This window comes from Lolium rigidum, chromosome 2 (genome assembly GCF_022539505.1).
Source record: "Lolium rigidum isolate FL_2022 chromosome 2, APGP_CSIRO_Lrig_0.1, whole genome shotgun sequence".
NCBI lineage: Eukaryota > Viridiplantae > Streptophyta > Magnoliopsida > Poales > Poaceae > Lolium > Lolium rigidum.
The window spans coordinates 269,917,045-269,929,823 of NC_061509.1; the positions used below are offsets into that span (position 1 = coordinate 269,917,045).

The following is a 12,779-nucleotide window of genomic DNA, read 5'->3' on the forward strand; positions in this document are numbered from 1 at the left end:
GGGAGAGACGCCCGCCCGCCGCCGCATCCGCACGACGCCGGCCGCCGGCCCCCGCGCCGGCCCCCGCGTCCGGCCCGCCGCGGACCACGCTCCCGATCGCCCCCGCGTCCATCCGCCGCGGTCGCTCGAGCGCCGCTCTTCCTGCGCCGGAGCTGGAGAGAGGAGAGGAGCAGGAGAGAGGAGCGGGAGGCGGCTCAGAGCGGGAGTGGGGAGGCGGAGGAGACGTCGGGGCCGATCTAGGGTTTTCAGCACCACCACGCGCACAGAAAAACGAGGGAGAAAGGAGACCTGAGCGAGCGACCTGGCGGACTCTGCTCGCTGACCCCACGCCCGCGAGGCCCCATCCGTCATGGACCAATTTAGACAAAAAAAGAGTGAGAAAAAATTTACCGCATCCGACGGTTGCTGTGAAAAGTGGGACTCAAAAATTACTGTTGCATGTGGATTGGACGGCCCAGATTCGTTTGCCCCTTCAGACCCCCTGGTTGAGAGGGTAGTCTTTGAACATTTATAGAAGTAATGGCTCTTTAAATTGTTACACGAGGAAGGGATGTGGCAATAATTACGGTAAACAATATCTATCAGGCTCCGATCGGAAGCCAAACATCGGACGACACCGATGCCGTCCATGGCTATTTGAATCGGACGCTCGGCTGGCCTCCAATTCTTTTCACATTTAATTGACACGTTCCTTCCGCGTTGGCTCGCATACGCCGGTAATAACGCATCCCCTAATTCATTGTACGCTAATTCACAGCGTTCCCATCCCCTCCCCCAGATCTCACCACGCCGTTCCCATCCCTAGCACCGACATGCTCCTTCTTCCTCCGGCGGTGCCGACCTGCCATGCTTCCTCCGCCGCCCCGGACCTGCCGTGCTTCTTGACGCCACCGACCTACTATGCTTCCTCCACCAGCCGTGCGCACACAGATCCCCCGGATCCTCTACCTATGAATCTCGCGCGTCCGCACGGATGTTGCTCCCGCGTGAGGAGACGTCGGCGGGGCAAAACTGACCGGCGGCCGGCAGAAGTAGGTGTTGGAGATGTTGTGCGGGCCTTTTCCTCCGAATCAATGGTTCATTGGTTGATTCCACCGCTCACGGGAGCTTCCAGAACATGGTAATAGCAACTAAACTTTGGTCCCAATGTCTTCTTTTGTTTCTGCAATTTTCGGTGCATCAAATCCACGTATTCCTGCATATATGCAATCGTGAAATCAAATTTACCAGCTGATAAACTATATGTGGTCATCTCCTGCATCTGCTAGGTTTTAGATCTCTGCTTTTATGTACTGCATGTTATGTGGTCAGATGTATTTACATGCTTCCTGTTTTACCATGTTTCAAAAAAAATATACACTGATAATGATCATGAAATTGGGTACATGTCTAATAAATTTACGGCAACCACTGTATATTATAATTTTCAAATATGTCCGCTTCTACATAGATTTTAACATGCTCCATACAAACAAAGTTAATGCTTCTGTTTTCCATGCTTTCATATTAATACTGATATGTTTCATAACTAGTGAATGTTTGCTTCTACATAATTTTCTACAATCTCACACATCATCATGCTTCCGACATCTTTTTACAGCACAAATCTCCAAAATGACCATGCATGCAAAGGCAACTAATGATTTGCTTCTACATAGTTTTCTATAGTCTCACACATCAACATGTTTTATCTTTTTGCAGCCTAGATCTCCAAAATGACAAGCATTCAAAGGAAGCAAATGATGCTGATACAGGTTATATGTTGAACTGTTGAAGAGTCGTTTGCAGCAGCTCAATTGAGGTACATAGTACAAGGGCTTAAGGAACCTCAGAGAAAACTCATTACTGAGAAAGGCTTCTTCTTTGAAAAACTAGAGTTGGTAATTCGAACTAACATATGTCTCAGTCTTAGTTTTACATCTTTGTAAAGTAACATAGTCAATGGTCTTAACAACCATCATATATTAATGCATCCACATGACCAACCTGATGGGATAACACTTATTGAGGTAATGTATATGAAATTCTTTGCGTCCAATAGATATGATTTATGTTGAAATAACACTAATATTTTTCTATGTACTGCACGTGAAAGGGTATATGAAATTTCCATGCTTCCAACAAATATGATTTATGTTGAGATAGCACTCATCATTGCTTCTAATTAAATGTGCTTCCTATGTACATCATGTTTATTTCTTTAGTCTAGATAGTTTGCTGCATATAACCATGAGTCTCCCTTTTTGATTTCTGGTATTGTCATTTTCAACACCATTGTAATTTAAATGTTCTCCTCATGCTACTTGCTATGTTTCAGGCTTCCAAGCTGGTAGCATGCTTCCAATACATGTATGTGTTTCTTCATTAAAGTTTGCATAAAAATAACCATGCTTCCACCTGTTTTTTGCTCTTGTTTAAATTGTAAGTAGCTGTATTTTAAAATTGCCCCATGCTTCCTATATTTCTCACATATGTTGCTCATGATTCAAGCCAACATATTACCTTTTTCTTTCCCAGTGTCTACTATTGTCTAGGTACTACGAAGCTGACAATGAGCACGTCAAGATCAATGAGCACGTCAAGATCAAGATTATGTTGGTCAATGCCTCTTGTTGGAAGCACAACTTGTGGGGCGAGCGACTTCTTCACGTTATTGGAAAAAGAGCGACGTGCTACTCCTAGTACCTCGGTTCTTTACACGGCTATGCCAGTAGGTGTAAGCACTCCATGATGCAGGGATGGTTGTTAGTGCTGGCATTAGGTTGTTGCAGGTCATCGATGAGCCTCTGATGTTCCCCATCAACGTGCATGTACCTTTACCATGAGAGGTGGACGGTGGCCATTTTGCCCGATGACACAAACCACATTTATGTTTTTTATCGTATGTAGAATCAAAATCTGATACTACTAGAAGCAGAAGGAATGTTATTTCGAACAAAATTATGTCCGCCGGAGGTAGCAGTGATGATAGAAACAAATTTGTTTCATTAGAAGCATAATACTATCTCCTTTGGAAGCAAATCGTATGTTTATTCGAAACAAATGTTTGTTACAATGTAAGTAAACACTATTTCCTTGTAAGCAAATTATATTATTTGTTGGGAGCAATTGTTATACAAATGAATATTTGTTTCATTTTTTATGGTGGAAATAAAAGACTACAAGGTAAAAACCTACTATACTAGTTGAAGCAGTGAAGCTTACCAAGAGAAGCAAAATATTCTTCATAGGAAGCAATGTTAAGTTGCACTAAAAATAGAAATCGCGACGGTATAAACAACCGATGCATCTACCATGATTATTCCAAGGAAATACAAGAACTTTTTCCGCAAAAAATGGTGGTTCCAAACATTGCTTTGAAAAAACCAAAATTAATTCCTTGGATTTTATTTGTCGGAAACAACACATTTTTTAAAAATTATCTCAAAATAAAAGATACCTAAAATATTGCTTTGGATAGATTGGATATGCATCATGGGAGGTTGGGAGGAGTTCAAAACAGAAGTATGCAATCCGTGCCTAGAATCACGTAAAAGCCAGACAGGGCATTAACGCGCCTGCGTAAACGGAAGCATGCAGCTAGTCCAGAATTAACGGATATTGCCGCACAGCCTGGTTAAGATCGTACGGTTCACCTGCTTGCAATCCTATGGCCATAGGCTGGTCCGATGGGAAGCAAGAAATCGGCATCCGATTTCTAGTGGTGCCCAATAATTACTGCACAATAAGTATATTAAAAACAAAACGTTGGCTCAGGTAGAGGCTAAACCTACAGATTCACCTTTTTGGAAAGGGCTTATGCGGGTTAAACCGGAATTTTTTAAGAGAGGAAGGTTCAAAGTTGGTAATGGGATATCGGTGAGGTTTTGGGAGGACACTTGGCTTGGTAATTGTCCTCTATCTTTACAATATCCGTCATTATATAATATTGTCCAACGGAAAAATGAGTTGGTTTCTACGGTATTGGCAAATACACCGCTAAATGTTGGTTTTAGACGAACGTTCAATGATTATAAATATAATTTGTGGCTACACTTATGTCAGAGGCTTATGTCTATTCATTTATCTAATGAACCGGATACGTTTGTGTGGAACCTAAATGAATCTGGGCTATTCTCTGTTAAATCTATGTATCTTGATCTTATGAATGGTCATACTAGATTTTTACGGAAATACTTATGGAAGATCAAGGTTCCTCTAAAAATTAAGATTTCTATGTGGTTCTTAAGTAATAGAGTACTGCTTACTAAGGATAATTTGGCAAAAAGAAAATGGACAGGATGTCCAAAATGTTGTTTTTGTAGCAACGATGAAACTATTGACCATCTATTTCTTCATTGTTCTTTTGCAAGAATTGTTTGGCGAATGATATTCTTTGCATATAACATTCCACCTCCTTCCAATATAACTAATATGTTTGCTAATTGGCTAAATGGAGTGAATAAGAAAGATAAAACATTTATTCGAATTGGTATTTCGGCAATTTGTTGGTCGATTTGGACTAGCCGGAATGATATTATCTTTAATAAACAAAAATGCACAAATTTTTTGCAGGTTATCCTTCGTGCGGCGCATTGGCTACAACTATGGGCATGTTTGCTCCCGGTGGACCAGCGGGATACCATGGTTACTGGATGCAACCGGCTCCTGGAGGTCACTCGGGACTCGCTATTTCCGAGCTACTTGGATGACGACACACTAGCAGAATTCTAGATGGATAGTTCTTTGTATACTTTCCATCGGCACTTGTTCTGTTTCGATATTTTAGTTTTCTCCGGTTACCAGACTTTCGTTATGTAATAAGTACTACACTGTCACGTTTTTATTTAATAAAAGGCTGTGTGCATCGATTGATGCAGAGGCCGGGGCTATGCTCCCATATCTAAAAAAACACAAGTACATACAGTACGACATAAAAAAAAAGGACATGGCCATGTTAAACAAATATTTGCTCTAAAAGATTTGGAACCACGATCCCGCGGAGTACTTTAACATGAAGCAGTCAACTTCTGTCGCATTGTTTGGGATCATAGCACATGGTGGGGCAAATCAGACATTTCTAGTTACAGGAAGTACATATGTCCAGCAGCATCTCAGGGTATAGCAATCTGGGCGAGTGACGATTCCTCCCTCAACCGTGTGGATACCATGTAAGTGGTGCGGCTATGACACTTATACACGTACGTTTGAGAAAATAAGTGTGGAGGAGACCTTAGTGGTCTTAAATTTATCTAAATTTAGATCTACCTAGAAGAAATACGTGTGGAGGAGACCGCCGTGCTTCCTCCGTTCCATTAAAGATGTTTTCAATTTACCTAAATTTAGATGTATCTGTACAATAGCTACAACTAAATTTTAATAAATCTAAGATATTTTTTATGAGACGGGGGAAGTATGACTGAAGTTTCATGAACCAGTTAAACCAACTCATCTTCTGCTACGGGTCGTGTTTGTAGTGGTAATCCCATGATCCAACAAATACTCCTAGTTTACTGGTAGGAAATTTAAGTTTATCCCGGTGTATCCTACTTGCATCCCTTCATTTCCTGCCATGTAGGTTCGGCTAACCGCCATGAACTATACTTATGATCCTACATTCCTACTCAGCATGCCATTGTCATGCTTCTTATAAAACTGACCCAAAAAACACACCTCGCACTAATGGGATATGGGCTCATAACACATAGTAAAGATTTCACACTTACCCTCAATAGATATCGAGACAAATGAATCAAAGGTTTACGAGCATCAATTTTCCCTCTAACTCTGCAAAAAAAATGCCGAGGATGTCTATTGAATCCGACTCCTTAATCTTGTACTATTTCCCAAATCTAATTACCAATTTGCTTGCCAAAAACATATAAGCTCCACCGTTGCAGGCACATCGTGAATTTGTATCTACACGGTGATCTTATCTAATTTGGTAAAAGATGGTTAAGACAAGTCGTCGTACAGTTCAACGTAAATAGGAAAATTCCTGAAGTTCAATGGCCCTCCTTCCACGACCTTCTCCCATTCTCCTAGATAAAAAAAGTGCATGCCAACATTATCCTCAATAGCCTAAAATTTCACATCTTGTGCTAGGCTCCAGCGAGTTCGCGTATTGGATAAGAACCAAGTCTACCTATACTATGTGTGTGTGTACTTGTACCGCATCAAGCCATCGTGGAACCTCCTCTGGTTGTGCGCCCTATTCCTCAAACACAACATCATCATTTTCATTGGCACATTGATCGTTTAGACGCTCCAAACCACTCCCCTTGCTTTTGGAGACAGAATCGGAAATTCCGTCCACTATAGCTCAAAACCCTAACATGTGAGTACTATGGAAGACCGAAATGACGAAGGGAATGTTACATAGGTATCAAGGCTAGGAAGCCGAACTAGCCCGCCACTCAGTAGTCTTGAGCATAATCTATAGTGAGAGCCCTAAACAGACACAAAAGGAAGACTCACTGTCGGGATGAACTCGGTGAGAGAAACAAAACCCTAGATAGGAAAACTACATCGCATATAATTCTCTTTTGTGTAGCGGAGAATACTCTTTCCCAAGCCAAGACCTTTCTAATATGATACTCGTGCAAGATAGCTATGACTCATGCTAAAACTACATCGCATATAATTGTCTTTTGTGTAGCGGAGAATACTCTTTTCCTAACCAAGACCTTTATAATATGGTACTCGTGCAAGATAGCCATGACTCATGCTAGGTCTAAACTAAATATACCTAGGCATGTGCATCCCTCCCGGCCCTCGCCCGGAAATATTGGGCATGGGCCTAAAACCTAGGGTCGATGGTTGGGACGGGCCAGTCCGAGGCTTCGCATATGGGCATCTTAAAGAAGAGGCTTGACCCACAACCTGACTGTCCACCGGGTTTTCTGGCTTTTTGGCGAGCCGAGGCCTGTTTTTTTAGTTGCGACCTTTTTTCTGGCTTGGCCTAAAGCCCGACCCGGCCCGGGGTATGCCTAGGTATAAGTGTGAACAAGTTCTCACATTCCCCGCTTGTGGAAGGAAGTGCAACCAAAATGTCCAGCCCACTAGCATGGCCCATTAACAATTTTATTTTCGAAATCACAAATTCTATTTAAAAATTATTTTTTGCATATCATTTTAATAAGAAATTCTATTAAAATTCATTTTTTATTTACAGAATAGATATACTTAATTACTTAAAAAACATCTGTATAAAACAAAATAAATATTCCATAGAATCTTTAAAAATTTGCACTGTATGCGAACATATATTTTGATATTAATATCTATTGGAAATGTCCATGTGTCTCATAACAAATGTTTGTGACTATCGAAAACATATGGTGTGTCACGAGAAAAATATTCATGTATTTTGACACAAGAAAGCTACAAAATCTAAAAATAAACACATAAAACCAAATAATAAAGTTAAAATAATATAAAAGAAAAAAAATAACAAATATACTTAATATAAAATTAAAATAAAATGTAATTTTTATAAATAACTAAACATAATCGGAAAAAGAAAAAATTAACACACAGATGGGCCAGGCCCGATCAAAGGAGCAATAGGTGGAGGATCGTTATTCCTCGCGACAGGCCGAGAATCTGAAATGCCTAATATTCTGGCACAGCAGCAACTGCAACCGACTGGGCTTGAGTTTTTTCAGTTCGAATTCAGAATCGCCGGGCCAGTGGCCTCCTTTTTCTCTCTTAGTTATGTTGTACTAATTGAGATACATTCACTATTTCACTCAGGTTTCAACTAAATAAATTTCAATTGATTTCTAAAGTATCAAGAGAAATGAAATAGTGTGTAAGATTGCCGTACACGATGCATTCCGCATATAGTACGTATATATGGTCACATTAGAGGTCAGACTTGCACGTCAGCCAGACTGCAGCACATGGCATACTAGGTTCAGAGTCGTTTCCAAGAAATCTTTACCTAGAACTGCGTGACACGAAATAATAAAAAACCGCCTCAAAACATTGCCCTAACTTCAATCTTGTTCACAAGAAAAAGTATTCCCAAAACAATGGACCTAACGTTGTAGCTGTAGCCGAGGCCCTACCTAGCTGACGACTGATCAAACCAAAGGTTAAAAAGAAAATCTTGTTATGCAGCTCACTACTCCACTTCTCGACCAGCTTAGACAAAATCTGTGTGTGTAAGCTGTACCTGCTCGCTCACAAGAATTGAAATGAAAAGGAAAGTTGCTCGAGATTTTCCTTTGACTCGTCCACCACGTCTTGGGATATCCGAAACTTAGCAGCTGGGAATTGCACTGACATGGCATTGGTCAGCGGCTTGGGCTCCATCTCATCCTCTGCCAGGTCAGCATCGACCCACCGCCAACCGTGCTAGGAAAATACTATGGGCGACCCATCAAACGAACGCATGGCCTCTAGGTAGCGGGAAAAATCAAAGAGAAAAAGAGCCTGAAACTTCCATTTTTCTTTCATTTTCGCTGAATTTCTCAGACAAAGACTGGCATAAAGATTGGGTGGTGCCCCAAAAATCGGCCATTGAATTATGATATTTGACCATTATTTTTAAAGCACAACGTGACAAGCGAGCTGCAAGATGTGGAGACATGTAGTGTGAGATGTCCCTACCGCGAGCACGTAGCAGGCTGACAAATTGTACTGTAGCTATGTAGTGACACTGTCGGCTTAACATTCATCCTCACAAAAAAAATTGAAGTATGCGTATTCATGGTATGATCTGCTGAACTTTCTACGAGGAAAAGCAAACGAATCATCTCCACAAGCTTCAATAAAAAAAAACGGCAATGATGGATATCGTTGGTCGTGTGTTGCAAGAGGGCGCATCATTGAATTATGGACAATAAGATAATGTAGCTATGCATATATGTGTATCGTTCCCAATAGTGGAATTTTGGTGAAAATCTGGATTTTGGGTTCCACGCTGAAAACTAACTTTGTGAAAATGATCTCTCGATTAATTAGTCCCTACTTGACAATCATGGTTAGAACATAAAATGCTGATTCATACTAATTTGATAGCTTCCGAAACGTCGGATATTTGTTTGTTGTTTGGCTCAGCTCGTGCTGAGCTTTCAGTTACTAATGAAAAAAAATTGAGTACTCCCTATCAATCAAATACAAAAAAATCTCTTTGATCAGATTAGTACAGTATATTACTAGTAGGATGGTACCACTTCAATACAGTATGTATCATTGTCATATTACCAACAAAAAACTCATATGCATATGGTTGCACCTTCTATGGGTAAAGTTTATTCTCGTGCCTTTTTCACAAAACTGAAATGTTATAAATCTGTTACATATACTGTAGTTTTTTCGATAAAGGGAATATATTAATATTATAAGATACCAATTACACCTCTGCAACAACGCAACACCCTAATGGCAGTACGGATGCACACAGCAAAAAAAAAAGAAAAACAAAACTAAGAAACAAAAGTCCCGCTACAGCATTCTAGGCCTAGCAACAGCAATACATCCACCACCAAGACAACACCTGAAATACAGACTCTCCAAAAGCGACGCCTCCAAGAAGGAAACAGTGCATCAGCGCCGTCGTCGCCCGATCAAAGATCTTAGGTTTTCACCCTGAAGATAGTCTTCGCTCTCAAAAACAATGCCTCCAACAGGGTCATTGCCAGGCACAACCAGTTAAGGCCAGACCTTGGATTTTCACCCTGAAAGGTAGGACTCTGAACTTCACCTGTGTTGCCGCTCCCACTTTCATACCACTGTTGCGAAGCCCGGAACACCAAGCAAGTCCCTCAACAGCGCGGAGACTTAAATCCCCATTAGCTAGACCTCCGATCCGGCCTTCATGATATTCTCTTCTTCTGACTTCACCATGGACCAAAATATCACTTGGTGTCATGATACGTCTCCGACGTATCGATAATTTCTTATGTTCTATGCCATATTATTGATGATACCTACATGTTTTATGCACACTTTATGTCATATTCGTGCATTTTCTGGAACTAACCTATTAACAAGATGCCGAAGTGCCGGTTCTCGTTTTCTCGCTGTTTTTGGTTTCGTAAATCCTAGTAACGAAATATTCTCGGAATTGGACGAAACGAAGAGCCAGGGGCCTATTTTGCCACGAACCTTCCAGAAGACCGAAGAGCATACGAAGTGGGGCCACGAGGTGGCGACACCACATGGCGGCGCGGCCAAGGGGGGGCTTGCGCCGCCCTGTGGTGTGGGCCCCTCGTTAGCCCCCGACTCTGCCCTTCCGCCTACTTAAAGCCTCCGTCGCGAAACCCCTGAGGCGAAAAAACCACGATACGAAAAACCTTACTGAGACGCCGCCGCCGCCGATCCCATCTCGGGGGATTCTGGAGATCTCCTCCGGCACCCTGCCGGAGAGGGGATTCATCTCCCGGAGGACTCTACACCGCCATGGTCGCCTCCGGGAGTGATGAGTGAGTAGTTCACCCCTGGACTATGGGTCCATAGCGAGTAGCTAGATGGTTGTCTTCTCCTCATTGTGCTTCATTGTTGGATCTTGTGAGCTTCCTAACATGATCAAGATCATCTATCCGTAATACTCTATGTTGTGTTTGTCGGGATCCGATGGATAGAGAATACCATGTCATGTTAATTATCAAGTTATTACATATGTGTTGTTTATGATCTTGCATGCTCTCCGTTACTAGTAGAGGCTCTAGCCAAGTTTTTGCTTTTAACTCCAAGAGGGAGTATTTATGCTCGATAGTGGGTTCATGCCCGCATTGACACCGGGACAGATGACAGAAAGTTCTAAGGTTGTGTTGTGCTCGTTGCCACTAGGGATAAAACATTGGCGCTATGTCCGAGGATGTAGTTGTTGATTACATTACGCACCATACTTAATGCAATTGTCCGTTGCTTTGCAACTTAATACCTGGAAGGGGTTCGGACGATAACCTCGAAGGTGGACTTTTTAGGCATAGATGCAGTTGGATGGCGGTCTATGTACTTTGTCGTAATGCCCAATTAAATCTCACTATACTTATCATGTCATGTATGTGCATTGTTATGCCCTCTCTATTTGTCAATTGCCCGACTGTAATTTGTTCACCCAACATGCTTTTATCTTATGGGAGAGACACCTCTAGTGAACTGTGGACCCCGGTCCATTCTTTTAATACTCGAAATACAAATCTGCTCGCAATGCTTATTTTACTCGTTTTCTCTCGCAAACAATCATCTTCCACACAATACGGTTAATCCTTTGTTACAGCAAGCCGGTGAGATTGACAACCTCACTGTTTCGTTGGGGCAAAGTACTTTGGTTGTGTTGTGCGGGTTCCACGTTGGCGCCGGAATCTTCGGTGTTGCGCCGCACTACATCCCGCCGCCATCAACCTTCAACATGCTTCTTGACTCCTACTGGTTCGATTAAACCTTGGTTTCTTACCGAGGGAAACTTGCCGCTGTGCGCATCACACCTTCCTCTTGGGGTTCCCAACGGACGTGTCAACTACACGCATCAAGCAAATTTCCGGCGCCGTTGCGGGAGATCAAGACACGCCTGCAAGGGGAGTCTCCACTTCCCAATCTCTTTACTTTGTTTTTGTCTTGCTTTATTTTATTTACTACTTTGTTTGCTGCATCATATCAAAACACAAAAAAATTAGTTGCTAGCTTTACTTTATTTACTGTCTTGCACTCTATATCAAAAACACAAAAAAAATTAGTTTACTTGCATTTATTTTATCTAGTTTGTTTTATTTACTACCGTTAGAATGAGTAATCCCGAAGTTGAAGTTCGTTCATTTAAGCAACAAGGGGGAGAATGTTTAAAAGATGCTTGGTATAGAATTAGTGATGCCCATAATAGGTGCACTAAGAAACACTCCACCACTATCCTACTCAGGAATTTTTATGTTGGTATCTCTAGCTGGAATAGATATGTTCTTGATTGCCTCGCGGGAGGTAACTTCCTAGGCGCTCCCGCTTTAGAAGCTAGCTGCATTATTGAGAGTTTATTTGGAACACTACCTGTTAATGAAACTAAAATTGAAACCTCCCTTGAGGATGTTATGAAAAAATTGGAAACCATAGAGAAAAAATTTCCGAGTGTTGAAACTAAGTTGGAGATATTACTTGATAAAACTGATGAACTTGATAAATCCTTAGGAGGAATTGATGAAAGAATTAGTGTCCTAGGAACTTGTGTTGACCATGATAATCAAATTAATAGGATTGGCGAACTTGAAAAAGCTATGGGAACCTTGGGTTCAACCTTTTCATCTTTACAGCTTTAGAGAGAAAGCTTATGTGGGAAAGGAGCAAAAGTTTATGTATGTCTCTAAAATGCCTAAACCAAAGAAATATTATTATAGGACTAAAATTGACAAAGCCCCTAGTACCACCACAAATGGGGGAGCTTATGATATCAATGCTCCATCTCTCGATGTTACTTGATATACACTTTCTGCGCCTAGCTGAAAGGCGTTAAAGAAAAGCGCTTATGGGAGACAACCCATGTTTTTACTCCAGTATTTTTGTTTTATATTTGTGTCTTGGAAGTTGTTTACTACTGTAGCAACCTCTCCTTATCTTAGTTTTGAGTTTTGTTGTGCCAAGTAAAGTCTTTGATAGTAAAGTAAGTACTAGATTTGGATTACTGCGCAGTTACAGATTTCTTTGCTGTCACGAATCTGGGTCTACCTCCCTGTAGGAAGCTCAGAAAATTAAGCCAATTTACGTGCATGATCCTCAGATATGTACGCAACTTTCATTCAATTTGAGCATTTTCGTTTGAGCAAGTCTGGTGGCCTAATAAAATCCATCTTTACGGACTG

The 12,779-nt window shown here is 41.5% G+C and overlaps 1 long non-coding RNA gene across 1 annotated transcript; it reads left to right on the forward strand.

The window, feature by feature from the left end:
* Nucleotides 1–738: 738 nt before the first annotated feature.
* On the forward strand, nt 739–2,996 carry LOC124688766. Its single transcript, XR_006998619.1, has 2 exons — nt 739–1,120; nt 1,702–2,996. It is a non-coding gene; the product is annotated as an uncharacterized LOC124688766 (long non-coding RNA).
* Nucleotides 2,997–12,779: the final 9,783 nt, after the last annotated feature.